The following is a 13,918-nucleotide window of genomic DNA, read 5'->3' as shown; positions in this document are numbered from 1 at the left end:
GGCTTGCTATAATAGAAGCAACAATTACAACTACAAACGTTGGCCAATATATAGCCCTGTCACAAAACTAGAGTCATTTATCATTAAAAAAGGTGAGCTCAGTTTGAAAAGTTATTAAAAATTTAAAATTATCCATAGCAACAACAGAGAACTCGCCCTTAGACTTGAAAAGAACAGAATATATTAAAGGATAAGTTGTAAATAAAACAGAGTAAATTAAAGGATAAGTGAAGTTACTTGGAGTAGATTTTTAAAATGTATCTGACAAGTCTTGGTGAAACTCCCTGAGATTTGCAGCTTGGCCCACATATGCACAAATTAAAGAAGGATAGACTATTCCAGTAAAGGAAATTGTGCCTATTAATTACTATTTTTTTATTATGGAAATGAAATACAACTTTTTTAATTTAATAATCGTATCGGCCTCCCTTGCACCTTTTGGGGCAATTGCTAGATATAGTTTGTTGTGTTATGAAATTATGATATGTTGATTGTTAATTGTTCCAACGGATAAATAATTATTAATCTTTTGACAGTTAGTAGTGAAAGTCATTAACTATTCTCATAACAGCTAGTAATTCATGGAGCTTACGGCTAGCTTAATTTCTTAGCATGAAGCTTGATATTCAACTTAACACTGCCTAATTATACATAAACCATCTGAAAGCTTTCAACATACCAGAATTTCGGTTAAGTGAATAAATCTTGTACTCATTAAATTAAAAGGTGCAATCATATTAAAGTTATTCCAACAATTTTTTTCTAGCAGATGAAATCTCCCATAGAATAAATTGAAATTTAAAAATGTATTTATGGAATCCCATCATAGAAGAACTTTATAGACATCACATAACAACTAATGTTATAGTTTCTAGGTCACCCCCATCAAAGCTTTCATGTTGTAGGAAGTTGATTTTCTCATAATTTAATAGGACTCTTTGCTAGTACAAATTCTGAAACTTAGGTAAGCAACTTACAATTTTCTTATCCATAAAAGAAATCTAGCCTGGGGAACCTTTGTGGACTTTCTTGCTATAGTTGGCTTTCAAAATTGAATGGCATATAAATCTTAACATAAGCATGAATAGGATAAGTGACTTTTGTCAATAATGTAACGTGATACCGAATCTGACAACATAACAACATAATATTATTTTGTTGTGGGTACAAGTATTTGCGTCCTTCCAGCTGCAATTCTCTGTCCAACAACATTTGCATAGAACATACCCGAAATTGCAGGAACAAACACATCACTGTGAGAGCAGATATAAAGATCAAGGGCTCTTTCAAATTTTGTTTTTCCAGAACGAAAAAAAATGTTCCTTTTCATCAGATGGCATACTATTTTCCTATCACAACATAAGGTTGATTTAGAAACAAATTATGTATGGAGTCCTATAGTTAAGTAGTGAAATAAATATTATACCTACATCTACCAGATTGAAGATACGAACAAAAGATGAAGTGGCAAGGGGCATAAGTGACAGATCGGCAACATGACAGCCACAGGATGGTTTTCATACCTTGGTATATACATTTGGAAATATATCTTTGAGAGAGTTGAGGCTTTCATGCCACGTGGACTGTGTCAAATAAAGAGGAGTATCTATTTGGAGCCCAACTTTTCTCGAAAAGATGTCAATATCCTATGCTCAAAAACGTATTTTTGTTCCTCAGTTGATGCTGCCACTAGTATTTTCACGACCCTTTTTAAGCAAAATATCCATTCTCAAATCTATAGAAATAAAGTTTCTTAGTGATCCATCCCCTGCATCATGTAAATTTTTTAGCATTTTATCTCCCACCCTTTTAATATCAGGGTGAAACTCAACAACACCATACATGCCAAAGCAACAGATAGATTCAATCCTAGGGTTTGACCCTTCTTTGATTTTCATATCTATAGATGGATAGAAGATACTGAGCATGATACTGCTTGTCCTCCTAAATAATGGCTCCACCTTTTCTGCTATATATTCTTCTATGACCCTGTGTGGAATCTTAATTACTACAATTCTTTTTTCTATTCTGTCATTAGGAAATTGCCTTGCCACTTTAACCACATCATGGAAACTGTAGATAAACTTATCAGCATCATAGATTTCCTCAAATTTATTGTTCAAGGCAAGCACACACTAATGGTTATTAGTATGATTGCACAAATAAAATAAAAATACATCATCTACATAAAATGATTCACCAAACACATCCACTAAGTGTCTATTCATTTTAACCATTTTGAATTACCAACCCATTAATTCACCAACCTATCAAGAAGCACACTAACATCAATTTCTATGAAATAAAATTTAAATTCAAGGTTATGTTATATATTTTAGTTTAACACTAATCGTACATGTGTACCATAGGCATTTCCGATCTTGGTAGTATCTTGGAAAGAAATGGTGACAAAGACACATGCCAACATGAAAATTTAGTTGATTTTTGGAATATACACTTGGCCTTCATGTTTTGATGAAGTGTGAATCACGATTAAGTGTAGAAAACATCCAAGGGACATGGATTGCTTTATGGTAGCAAAAGTTGCAAAGATCATGGCTTGGCTTGCTATAATAGAAGCAACAATTTCAACTACAAAAATTGGCCAATATATAGTCCTGTCACAAAATTTGAGTCATTTATCATTAAAAAAAGGTGAGCTCAGTTTGAAAAGTTATTAAAAATTTAAATTTATCCATAGAAACAACAAAAAACTCGCCCTCAGACTTGAAAAGAATAAAACATATTAAAGGATAAGTTGTAAATAAAAGAGAGCAAATTAAAGGATAAGTGAAGCTACTTGGAGTAGATTTGTAAAATGTATTTGACAAGTCTTGTGGAAAAACTCTGTGATTTGCAGCTTGGCCCACATATGTGCATATTAAATCAGGATAAACTATTCTAGTAAAGGAAATCTGATCAAGACCAACATGTCAGACTACTTACATACATAATCTTAAAATTTAAAGGTAAATTTAAATTTAGTTTACAATGTATTGATCCATATCCATACATGAATGGAACGAAATGAAAAATGACCTAGGTCTGTGAACATAGCTTCAGTTCCTACATAATATCGATCTAACTTAAGCAATGTAACCATTGGTTAAGTATAGGAAGTCAAGAGGTTTGTTTTTTGTGAACCAGTAGGTTAGAACTACCAGTTATGGAGAACGACATACTACAGGAAGAGGATGATAACAAAAAGGGAAGAGTAGTGGCATCCAGTGAAATTCCATCAATATTTGAAGCACTTGAATAAAACTCAGATGTTGTTTGGGACAAACCTTTTGTTCCATCTGCATCTTCTCCTCCAAGGTTCATTTTAGGCCTTTGTTTACACCGTTTTTCTGTATCCAGAGAAATTCCACCAATATTTGAATCACTTGATAAAACTCTAAATAGTGATCCAGAAAAATCTGTAATTTCATCTCCAAGTTCTCGTTGAGGGTTTATTCTAGGCCCTCTTTTCTAATGTTTTTCTGTCTTCAGAGAAATTATACCAATATTTGAAGCATTTGAACAAAACTGATATGTTGTTCCAGATAAAACTTTACTCTGTTCTCCAAATTCTCCTTTAGGGTTAATTCTAGGCTCTCGTTTATTCTGCTTTCCTGTCTCAAGAAAAATCAATACTTCTTTCATGGAAAAAAATTGGCGTCTTGCAACTGGGATCATAGTAAAACTGAAAAATTTAGCCATATAATGCTTAGATTTCAGGGGAAATAATTTAAAAAAATGCACTTCAAAATGTCGCCTTATAGAGGACCAAGTACATAGGCTGGAGCCATGAACAATATACACAATCATGGTTCAAACTTGTCGATTCATAATTTTGGGCATAACATGCATAATGCATCATGTTCATGATTATATGCAGAAGCCTAATACATGGTACACAATGTTCAAGTCATGACTGGGGAAGGGCAGTAAAATCTACATGGTGCCCTAAATAAATCATGGTTTGAACCTAGGATTGAGACAAGAAGTCGCAATTTCAAGGCCTTTATCCCTAACTACAACAATATCAACAATTGACAAAGGATAATTGATGGCATTATGATACAGGTGTTGTCCTTGATGGAAACTCACACAGATGATAGTTCACAGCACAATAGGTTAACAACAAAGGATTATAGATCAGATTTCAGAGATTGAAGAAAGAGAGTGGTTTAAGAATTATACACTAGTTCACTTTGTCCAAGCAGCGTATACATGCAAGTTAATAGAACAAAATGAACGTATATGTATACACACACTTTCACAGAATGAAAAGCGCGTATGGGATGGAAAATTAAGGTTTTGGTCCAAGGTATTTGGTCCGAGGTATTTGGTCAGAGGAATTGGTCCAAGATATTTGGTCCAAGATATTAGTCCTAAGTGGTTTTAGTTCGAGGTATTGAGAAAGGCCTAAAACTATATAAGGAGGAGAAGATCATTAGGCCAAGTAGTGCAAGTATTGAATATCTTATGAAGTGTTAGATCAAATATGTAGGTTATGGGTTTCCAACGCTTTGCTTGATCTGAACTAAGGATGCACCTATGTGGTTGATGATGGATGATGGATCAGGATCAAAAGGCCTGATATGAAGTATCATTATGTGGTCTGATCATGGATATTCTAGATCTGAATACTAATGCATGATTTACATTGTAAATGTTCTGATCTAGGCATGACTGAAGTCTAGAATAGTTTTGATGTTTTAAGTTAGTATTTGCAGATCTGTATGTTGGTTTGCTTTAGTAAAAGCACGTATACACGCTGGTTCGACACATCAAAGTAGCGTATACATTATGAAATATGATGTTTGAAGTTGTAGTTGGTTCTGGTTGTTGATGTAGAGTTCTGGGTTCTGCTTTGTGTTCTGGTGAAAGTGTTTTAAATGTTCAGATTGATTGATTGTGATTTTCTTCAATGATGATGGGTTTTCAGTGATTGATTCAGAAATTGATGATTGAGTTTCAGTGATTGATTGATGTAGATGTATTTGATGGTTGTATTGCTATGGTGATTGATTTTGAGCTTTAATGTTACTGATGGATCCAGCATGAAAATATGATGAAATGTGGCCTTTAGATTGTGGTGTTGTATTCCAGGAGTATCCAGTCTAAAAATTTATGAAACGTGGTCCCTGGAGGAAGAGAGAAGGTCATAGCCTTCTGTAGGTCGATGCCTATGTCCTGGTAAAAATATCGGCCATTACAAGAGCCTAGGGATTAGAGCTCCCTTCAATTAGTAGCTGGAAAATGAGTAAAGGTTGGAGCCTTCTATAGGCTGGCGCCTACATACTAGTAAATGGATCGACTAGTACAAGAGCCAGGGGGTTGGAGTTCCCTTCCAATAGAATCTCGAAAACGAGTAAAGGTTGGGGCCTTTTGCAGTTTGGCACCTATGTACTAGTAAACAGATCGGCTAGTATAAGAGCTAGGGGGTTGTAGCTCCCTTCCAGTAGAAGCTGGAGAACGAGTGAAGGTTTTAGCCTTATGCAGGTGGGTGCTTGCGTACTGGTATGAGTCTACACCAGTACAAGATTGTAAGCAAGTTTTTCTTATATTAAAAGAAGACAACAAAAGGTGGTTTTTGTCCCACATTGGGTTTCCACCTTAAATATTGGTGTTCATGTGTGTTTCTTATGTGTGATTGTTTATTCTATTATTATTGCACACGGTTACTATTTACATGGTTAATGAAGTACTGATGCACTGATTAAAGATCAACATATGATGAATTAACTAAATCATAAGTTTGTTGGATATTCGTTGGTTGCTTTAAAGACAGTTGCGTGTACACGCGATTTACCTTCATTAAAGTAGCGTATATAAATCTGAGTATGAAATGAAAAAGTTATAGATTTGATAATACTGATTCATCCCCCCTTTCAGTATTATTTCCAACAATAATTCATAGTTTTAGGATTACTACTCTGCAATTGCAAATTCAGAAGCCCAAGTGCAACATTGAACACCATTCCATCTCTAGAGACTATGTCATTCCTTGTATTCAAGCTCATTCCGAACTCCCAGAACTCAATTCTAATCCTTGTTCCTCCAGACTTTGTCAAATGGGGAAGAAACTCTAGTCCATCGCTCTGAACAACCCACTGCAACCTTATAAGCAGTGCTCATAAGATTTCTCAACCTGACCACATTAATCAGGTTATTCACTAACAAAGTCATCACATTCATCAGATCCAATCTCCTTATCATCACCCTTCAAGTTTGGCATCCCATATTTTCCAGCCATAAAATTTTTGGGTATTTGTTTTAGATAAGTAAATTTTCATTTTGGGTGATGGAATTGCCGAGAGTTCAATAGTAATTTGGAGAAAAGGCTGCATTAATGAAGAGGGTTGGTACACTTACAAGGAATCCAAGGTTTTGACAAGGTATCTCAAGAGAGGCTCCTGAAACTTCATGCTAGTTAGTATCTATTGCGCGGCATTATTATCAACCATTCCCCTGTTGTAGTTCACTGAATTATCTATACCATTAGCCTGCAAATGGTGCGTCTGCCAGAGAGAGCGAATTAGGGATGTTTAAACGGAATGGAAAAACTACATTAATAAAACTGCATAATTTGCAAACTAAAAAAATACTGAAAATTTTAAAAACTAACAAAATAATTTGCAAACTAAAAAAATACTGCATAATTTGCAGACTAACAAAATAATCCAATGGATGGCGACAGTTCAATCGTCTAACATGTGATCCGATGGCACAGAAAGGTACACGTGGTAAATGAGGGAGTTATTTTCAAAGGGAAGCCCCTTACGATGTAAATATAAAAACATTAAAGTTTAGTTAATTTTTTTTTTTAGTTTTTAGTGAAGATTTTTAAACGCGACAGACATGGTTGTATAAGCATGAGTAGAGTGATACACATTTTTAATGTGTTGAATTATTTAGGTTATTTCATGGGACTTATGAGAGATGCATTGGATGCCATTAAAGGGAAGGACCTCTTTTTTCAAACACATATTGATGCAAAAATTGAAATCAAGTAGGCTAAGTAAGTACATGTTAAAGGAATTCCCATGGCTTTCAACCGAGACAACTGAGACAATCACTCTATATTTTCTATAATGATATTGTAGGATGATTTTTATATGGAAATGTGGTTTTGTTATCTTTCTACATTGGTGGTACTCAATCTAAATTTAATCTAATTTGTCAATTACTAGGTTAGTTATTTTAGTTTGTTTTAGGGCAATAATCATGGTGTAGTTAATATGTTGTCGTCAACTTAGTGGCTTTGGTCATTCCTATAAGTGAACATATGAACACTATAAATAAATGCTATATGAGCGAATTTAAGACCATAAAAGTAAGGATAGATCTGAAATGCGTAATAGAATTTGGGGAATACTTTTTGGGTCTTATAGATGGAGCACAGATGTGATTTATGGAATAAACAAGTCATCTTGTCAATAACTTTTCTTATGGAATTTTTTACAACATGACAATTGGAGGAGATAGAGGCGATATCTTCTTAAAACTCTGGTAAGAATTTCAAACTTTAGCTCACTATAATTTTAGAGATATGCCTTGATGAAATTATGTTTCCTAAAGTCTCTAGAAATATGTTTCATACAAGTCAGTTGGGATATTCACTATAAGTTTTTTTTGTGATGTTTCAAACAATGAAACTTTGAAGAGATAGAGGGGAGATATTTATGCACCCGTGATAGAAAGTTTAGACTTTGTTTCACAATAAATTTGAAGATATGATATAAGGCAGGGTTCATGAATGCTCCTACAATCTTCTTCAAACATGTGAACCTCTCATTATATCTATAAATTTTCTTTTGGGATGTTTCACATTGTGAAATTTGGAGGAAATAAAAGCAATATCTTCATGTAATTATGATATTAAATTTATGCCTTGTTTAGCTATAATATCAAAGATGTTCTATGAGAAATTTAGTGTTCCAAATGCTCCTAAAATCTACTTCAAACAAGTCATCTTGGAAAAGTTACTATAATTTTTTTTTGGGATGTTTCAAATTGTCAAATCTGGAGAAGACGAAAGAGACATATCTTTGTAATTATGATAGAATTCCATACCTTAGTTTCCTATAATTTTAGATATATAATATAAAGAAGTTAAGGTTCTTGAATGCTCCTAAAATATTCTTCAAATAAGTTGTCTTGGAATTTTGGTTATGACTCTTTTCTGGGATGCTTTTGACTTGGAGTAGACATAGTAGAGACATTTTGATACATTTGATGGACATTTCAAACTTTTACTTTCTATAATTTTAGAGATATTCTTTATGGAATTAATGTTATTGAATTCTCTTGAAATAATCTTCAAATGAGTTTATTTGGCATATTTACTATAACTTTTTTTAGAGATGTTTCAAACTATGAAAATTTCAAATATTAGAAGATACATATAGAAGTGTCTCAAGAAAAAAATCTAGAATTATATTCACAAAATTAGATATGTGGCATGTTATACAAGCTTTTTCTTTGTAACAAGAAAAATAGGGGAGAACGAAACTTGGTGAAGGCATAACCAATAATAAGACCTAGTGAATACAAAAGTAGCAAGTAGACCTAATGAAGGCATAACTCGTTAATAGACATGGTGAAGGAAAAAACAGTAATCAAAATCAGTGAACTAGGTTGATGCATATGAATATCTTGCAGTATAGCGGATTGGTTTCTCCTATAGGTTTGCTGCCTATAATTATTGCAGCAAATGGGATTGGTCTCTCCTGTAGGTTGGTTCCTATAAATATTGCAACAAAGGGGATTGGTGTATCCTATAAGTTGGTCCATATAAATCTTGCAGTAGATGGGATTTGTGTTTGTTGTAGGTTGGTGCCTACAAATCTTGTAATAGGGGGGTTGTTGAATTGTGTAGCTATGGTTGATATTAATAATTAATATTTTGGCCCTTGAAATATATGTAACAATAAATATAAGACATGTTCTTCATGTTAGTTTTAAAGAGAAAATTTTGAATCTTAGATTTTGAATATTTGTCTCCAAAGTGATCAAGCCGACCCTCCGTCAAGTAATTTAAGGCCGAGTTGAATAGACACCCATTTTTCCATCCAAAATATTATATATACTACACTCATCCTCCTCCACATTGAAAAATTCATACCACTCAAGAAAAATATATCTTTTGGGCATTCAAATGAAGGAAAAAAGGACAAGAAGGAGAGAGAAGTATGAAGACATCTCAAGCTTTGTCTCTCTCTATATTGAACATTCGAACCTTCCTCCTACAAATTCACACATGTGAATCTTTGAATAGTTTCTTAGCCGTAGGTCCGAACTCTTCTCAACAACGGGTGGAAAATTTTTTAAGCATAGAAGAAGGATGAATTTCGGTCCTAGTAGATTAGACTAGGCCAAAATTTTTAGGTAGCAGATTGACTTGTCTAGAGGGAAATTTGACCAGGTGTGACTGGGGCCTTGTTAATAGTAAGTTTGACTTGAAGAATTAGATGTATCTCTATTGAATTGAATAATTTCTCTGAGGAAAAGGTTGTTGGGTTTTTCCCCCATGTGATTTTTCCTAGGGAAAAATATTTTTGTCTCTTGTTTCTATATCTCTTTATTATCCCACTATCATAGATGTTTCTATTGTTGATGTCTTTTGTTCAATTTCTTAATGATGAATATGAATATGAAAAGGATTAAATCGTTAGAAGTAATTACGAGTTAAGAATACTTATGAAAAATCAACATGGTATCAAAGCATGGGTGAAAGAGAAACATTAAAAGAAGTCAATCTATTTCAAGTTATCCTCTAGGGAGTATTCCATCACTATTCATAAAACTCTAGTACTATTCTGGTTGTAAAAGGGAAGAAAAATATTGTAGAAGAAGCCTAGATTTTCCCTATTTCTCATGTCCTACCTATGTGACCTATGATCCATGTTTTAACCTGAAAGACAAATTTGTTTTGTGTCTCAGCTAAAGAAGAAAATGATTGAAGTTCTAGTTTAATCTCAAATGGACTAAGTGAACTCAAGAAGGTCGAAGCATACCTGAATTTGTGGAGAGGGTAGAAGATCTTAATTTATAGGTTGAAAGGCCTCAGTCTGCTTTAGTAGGTTGCGAAGGCCTCAAAGATTGTTACAAAGGGCACAGGAGGTCTTAGAGCTTGTTGTCGTGGGCCGACAAATCTTAGGAGAATCGAGGAACTTTAGACAGTAGCATGAAGAACTTTGAAATACCTCTGGAGTATTCTGTCATTAGCCCTAAAAACTCTAGAAATATTCTGGTTGTAAAAGGGAAGAAAAATATTCTAGAAGAAGCCTAGATTTTCCCTATTTCTCGTGTCCTAACTATGTGACCTATGATCCATGTTTTAATCTGAAAGACAATTTTTTTTTGTATCTCAATTAAAGAAGAAAACGATTGAAGGCTTATTTTAATCTCAGATGAACTAAATGGCCTCAAGAAGGTCGAAGTATACCTAAATTTGTGGAGAGGGAAAAGATTTTAATTTATAGGCTGAAAGGCTTCAGTCTGCTTCAGTAGGCCGAGAAGGTCTCAGAGCCTGTTATAGAGGGCGAAGGAGGCCTTATAGCTTGTTTTCATGGGCCGAGAAATCTTATGAGAATCGAGGAACCTTAGAAAGTAACAAGAAGAAATTTTAAATACCTTTGGAAAATCCATCAAGTTGTCTCTTACGCATTTATTTTCTTAGTTCTATTTGAAAATGTGTTATAAACAAGGACTGATAGAAGATACTCCAACAAGGCACATTTAATTCTAAGATATGATGAATATAATTCAATATCTATATTGAGTATGGAAATATCCGACTTGATCACGTGAGTATGGAGTAACTATTGAAATGATGGAGGAGGCATCTTGTATGATTGAGCATTGGAAACATATTTTCTCTAGTGTTTTAAACAAGTGGTATTTTGGTATGTTAATTTGTATCATCTTTATACCATAACAAATATATGAGGATGAGATCGAGAGGTGTGAAGGTTTGTTTGTAGTTTCATTCGTTTTTCTAGAGTATGAACATGGACCAACTCTAATATGGTATCAATCTCCAATCTATAGTGAATTCATATTGTTACCTCTGCTCAATGGAGCAATCAAGTAGGAGGCTAATACATGTGAGATTGTGGAAGCAAGTTCGGGCCCGATGAAATCACAAAAGTGGAGATGTAAACTCATCACCATTTGCATCAAAATCAAAATGAAGGCATGAAATAAATTAAATAAATTGAGAACAAGTGCATGAATAGTAATCCAACATTCAATGGAAGCTTGTTCAGTATCATATCGAACCCAAAAGGAAAACATTTTATAATCTTAGCTCCAGATTGGAATATAGTGTAAACACCATCTAACTTATTCAGTGACCCAATTAATAAAGAGTTATCTATTTGTCCCTCAGTGTATCGTGTGTTAGTATCTTTATCGACGAATCCCTTGACTTTGTTCTACGCTCATGAAAATCTTTGATTTGGTTTTTCCAAAATAGATTGAAAGTTACTCTAGAGCCAAAGGGAGCCGAGGAGAATGGATCTATCATATAAACCAAGAAAAATTCATATCAATTGTGCTAATATATGACCTCCTTCTCCTGGAAGAGATTTAGACTTAAAATCTCAGTAGTCCTAAAAGATATGCATTGAATAAGGATTTTGTATATTTATCATGTTCACTTGTTTCATGTGTGATGAACTATTAAGCCATATTGATGATTTGAATTTAAAATTTTTGAAGGCCAAAATTTCTCTTGCAAAGATAGTCATCTTCAAATTTTTTGAAGGAAAAAATTTCTCCTGCAAAGATAGTCATCTTTAGGATTAGAGTTATCCTTGGAAAGAACAAATTATTGTTATTGTTACAATGTTTTTGAGAAGGTCAAGTTACTTGATTTCAAAGGACCAAGGGTTTGTCGATTCCTGTTCACATCTGAGAGGAAGAAGGCTCAAAACCACAACATGAACAAGAATTCACAAAAAATGCAATAGCTTCGGGAGTAGATGAGTTGACAACCAGACTTCATACTACTTTATCCATAATGTAACGTCTTTCAAAAAACACAACATGGTGACTAGTATCGGAGCTTCACGACATATGACTTATGATACAAAGGGTTTTAATAGATTCCAACAATAAGAGTAAGAGATGCAAGTTGAGATATTGCATGATATATTGTAGTGTTTCTATGAGTTTAATAAAGTCACCATCAAAGACAATAGTCATGATCTGGTCAAGTTCTAGCCAAAGGAGCGTGAGCAGGTGGCTTCTGCAAGTTATTTGAAGATCCCACTAAGTAGGCATGACTAGACACTATGATTAACTAGAGTTCCTCCAGCCTTAAGGAGTTAGTTACAAAAGGACTTTCACAGCAAGCGGGAGTTGGAGGGGTCTCTCACATAAAATAAGAAAAGATTCATATTAATTAAGCTAAATAATTACCTCACACTGTAAGAGTTAATAGTTTTAGGGTTTGTAAACCCTAGAAAAAATTTAAAGGTTATATTTAATAAAAATCTAGGGTTTGTGGAAAAAATCCTAGAACTAGATTCAAACTATTGATCATTCCTTTAAAAGAAGAAACCCTAGCTCATGCAAGGAAGGAAATGACAGAAAATGCATTAATTGTTGATAAAGATGAAGAGATTGCAAATAGATTTTCATGATTTCTGGAAGAAGAAAAGGATCAAGAGGGAGTTGACAAATTCCCTTTAATTCTCAAAGATAAGTATTTGATATTTTTCTTTATTATTATTTTATTAGTTATCCTCTTGTTTTCTTTTTCTTTTGTTGTATAATAATCATTCTTCCACGAATTCATAATGATGTTTGTAGGTACATTATGAAGAATGCCAAGACCCTGCAAGCAAATGGAATCACTGAGAATAATGAAGAAAAATCTATGGGAAGATGATTCTCCCAGGACAATGCAAAAACTCAACAAATGATTTATGTTCAAGAGGGAGAAATAAAATAAGACATCTAGAACCATGCCAGATGACCTGATCAGGAGCTCAAAATTTTTGAAAAAATCAATGTGTCAGACTCCTACTGAGATTAGCTTCAAAAAGAAGAGGTCGTCATTCTGAATCCAATGGTGTGAACGACACTCAAATCTGATCTCGTATGCAAAAGTTAGAGCAAGTCAAAGTTCAGGGATGACTGGATGACATGGAAAAGGTCCTAGCGAATCAGGAGGTGCCAAGTGGCAAGTTGCCATTGGCCCCCACAAATCGCATATAGAATAATGATTAGAATCATCCCTTGGTGAATCTCAGTTATGATGTGCTTTATTGCATATCGTAATCGTAGAAAATTATTGTGATTTGTGATATGGTTCTAGCAATGATCGTCGATAGTGAAATGAGATGAGTTCCAATTGCGATAAGTCCTGGACATGGTATGTTTTAAGAGTTGTAATTTATAACTCGTCAGGTCTACTAGATCGGTGATTGCAGTTTCTGAAGGAGTGTTCGCGTCTGTCTCTTCGTTGATAGCTGATTGCGATTACGATTTCTGACAAGGCTGCAGAACCGTAGCCTTAACCGCTAGACCACCACTCCACATGTGACCACTCGACGCTTAACTGCGAGATAGGAGGGAATGATGGTGGAACCGCTGATTTCGGCAGAACTGCCAGTTTTAACTGCATATATTTAATTTAACTGGCAGTAAGCTAGATTTTGAGGAGAAAATTGTCGAGAGACTGTCAGAAGTCATAACCAAGGCAATTTTCAACCAAATGAGTTGAAAAAAGAGGTTAGATTTTCATTTTAAGGTATTATGAACTAATTAGAACGGGTTTCAGGATCAAAGGAGCACTTCTAGATAGGATTTTTGTAAAGTGAAGCCTATGGGTGTCCTCGTAAACCAGAATGTTGATTCAACTTATGTAGGTGTTTGAAGATGGATATGACCTTATAGGGGTATTCCAGCCTCCATG

The 13,918-nt window shown here is 34.2% G+C and overlaps 1 pseudogene; it reads right to left on the bottom strand.

Annotated features, from left to right (window-relative positions):
- Positions 1–1,069: 1,069 nt before the first annotated feature.
- Positions 1,070–13,918, bottom strand: part of LOC149171603 (protein MANNAN SYNTHESIS-RELATED 1-like) — a 29,244-nt pseudogene continuing 16,395 nt past the window's right edge.

Source organism: Pinus tabuliformis, chromosome 4_2 (assembly GCF_031772625.1).
Source record: "Pinus tabuliformis cultivar Carrire ecotype Pingquan chromosome 4_2, CPIR1, whole genome shotgun sequence".
NCBI classification, from domain to species: domain Eukaryota; kingdom Viridiplantae; phylum Streptophyta; class Pinopsida; order Pinales; family Pinaceae; genus Pinus; species Pinus tabuliformis.
This window is presented reverse-complemented; position numbering and strand designations above follow the sequence as displayed.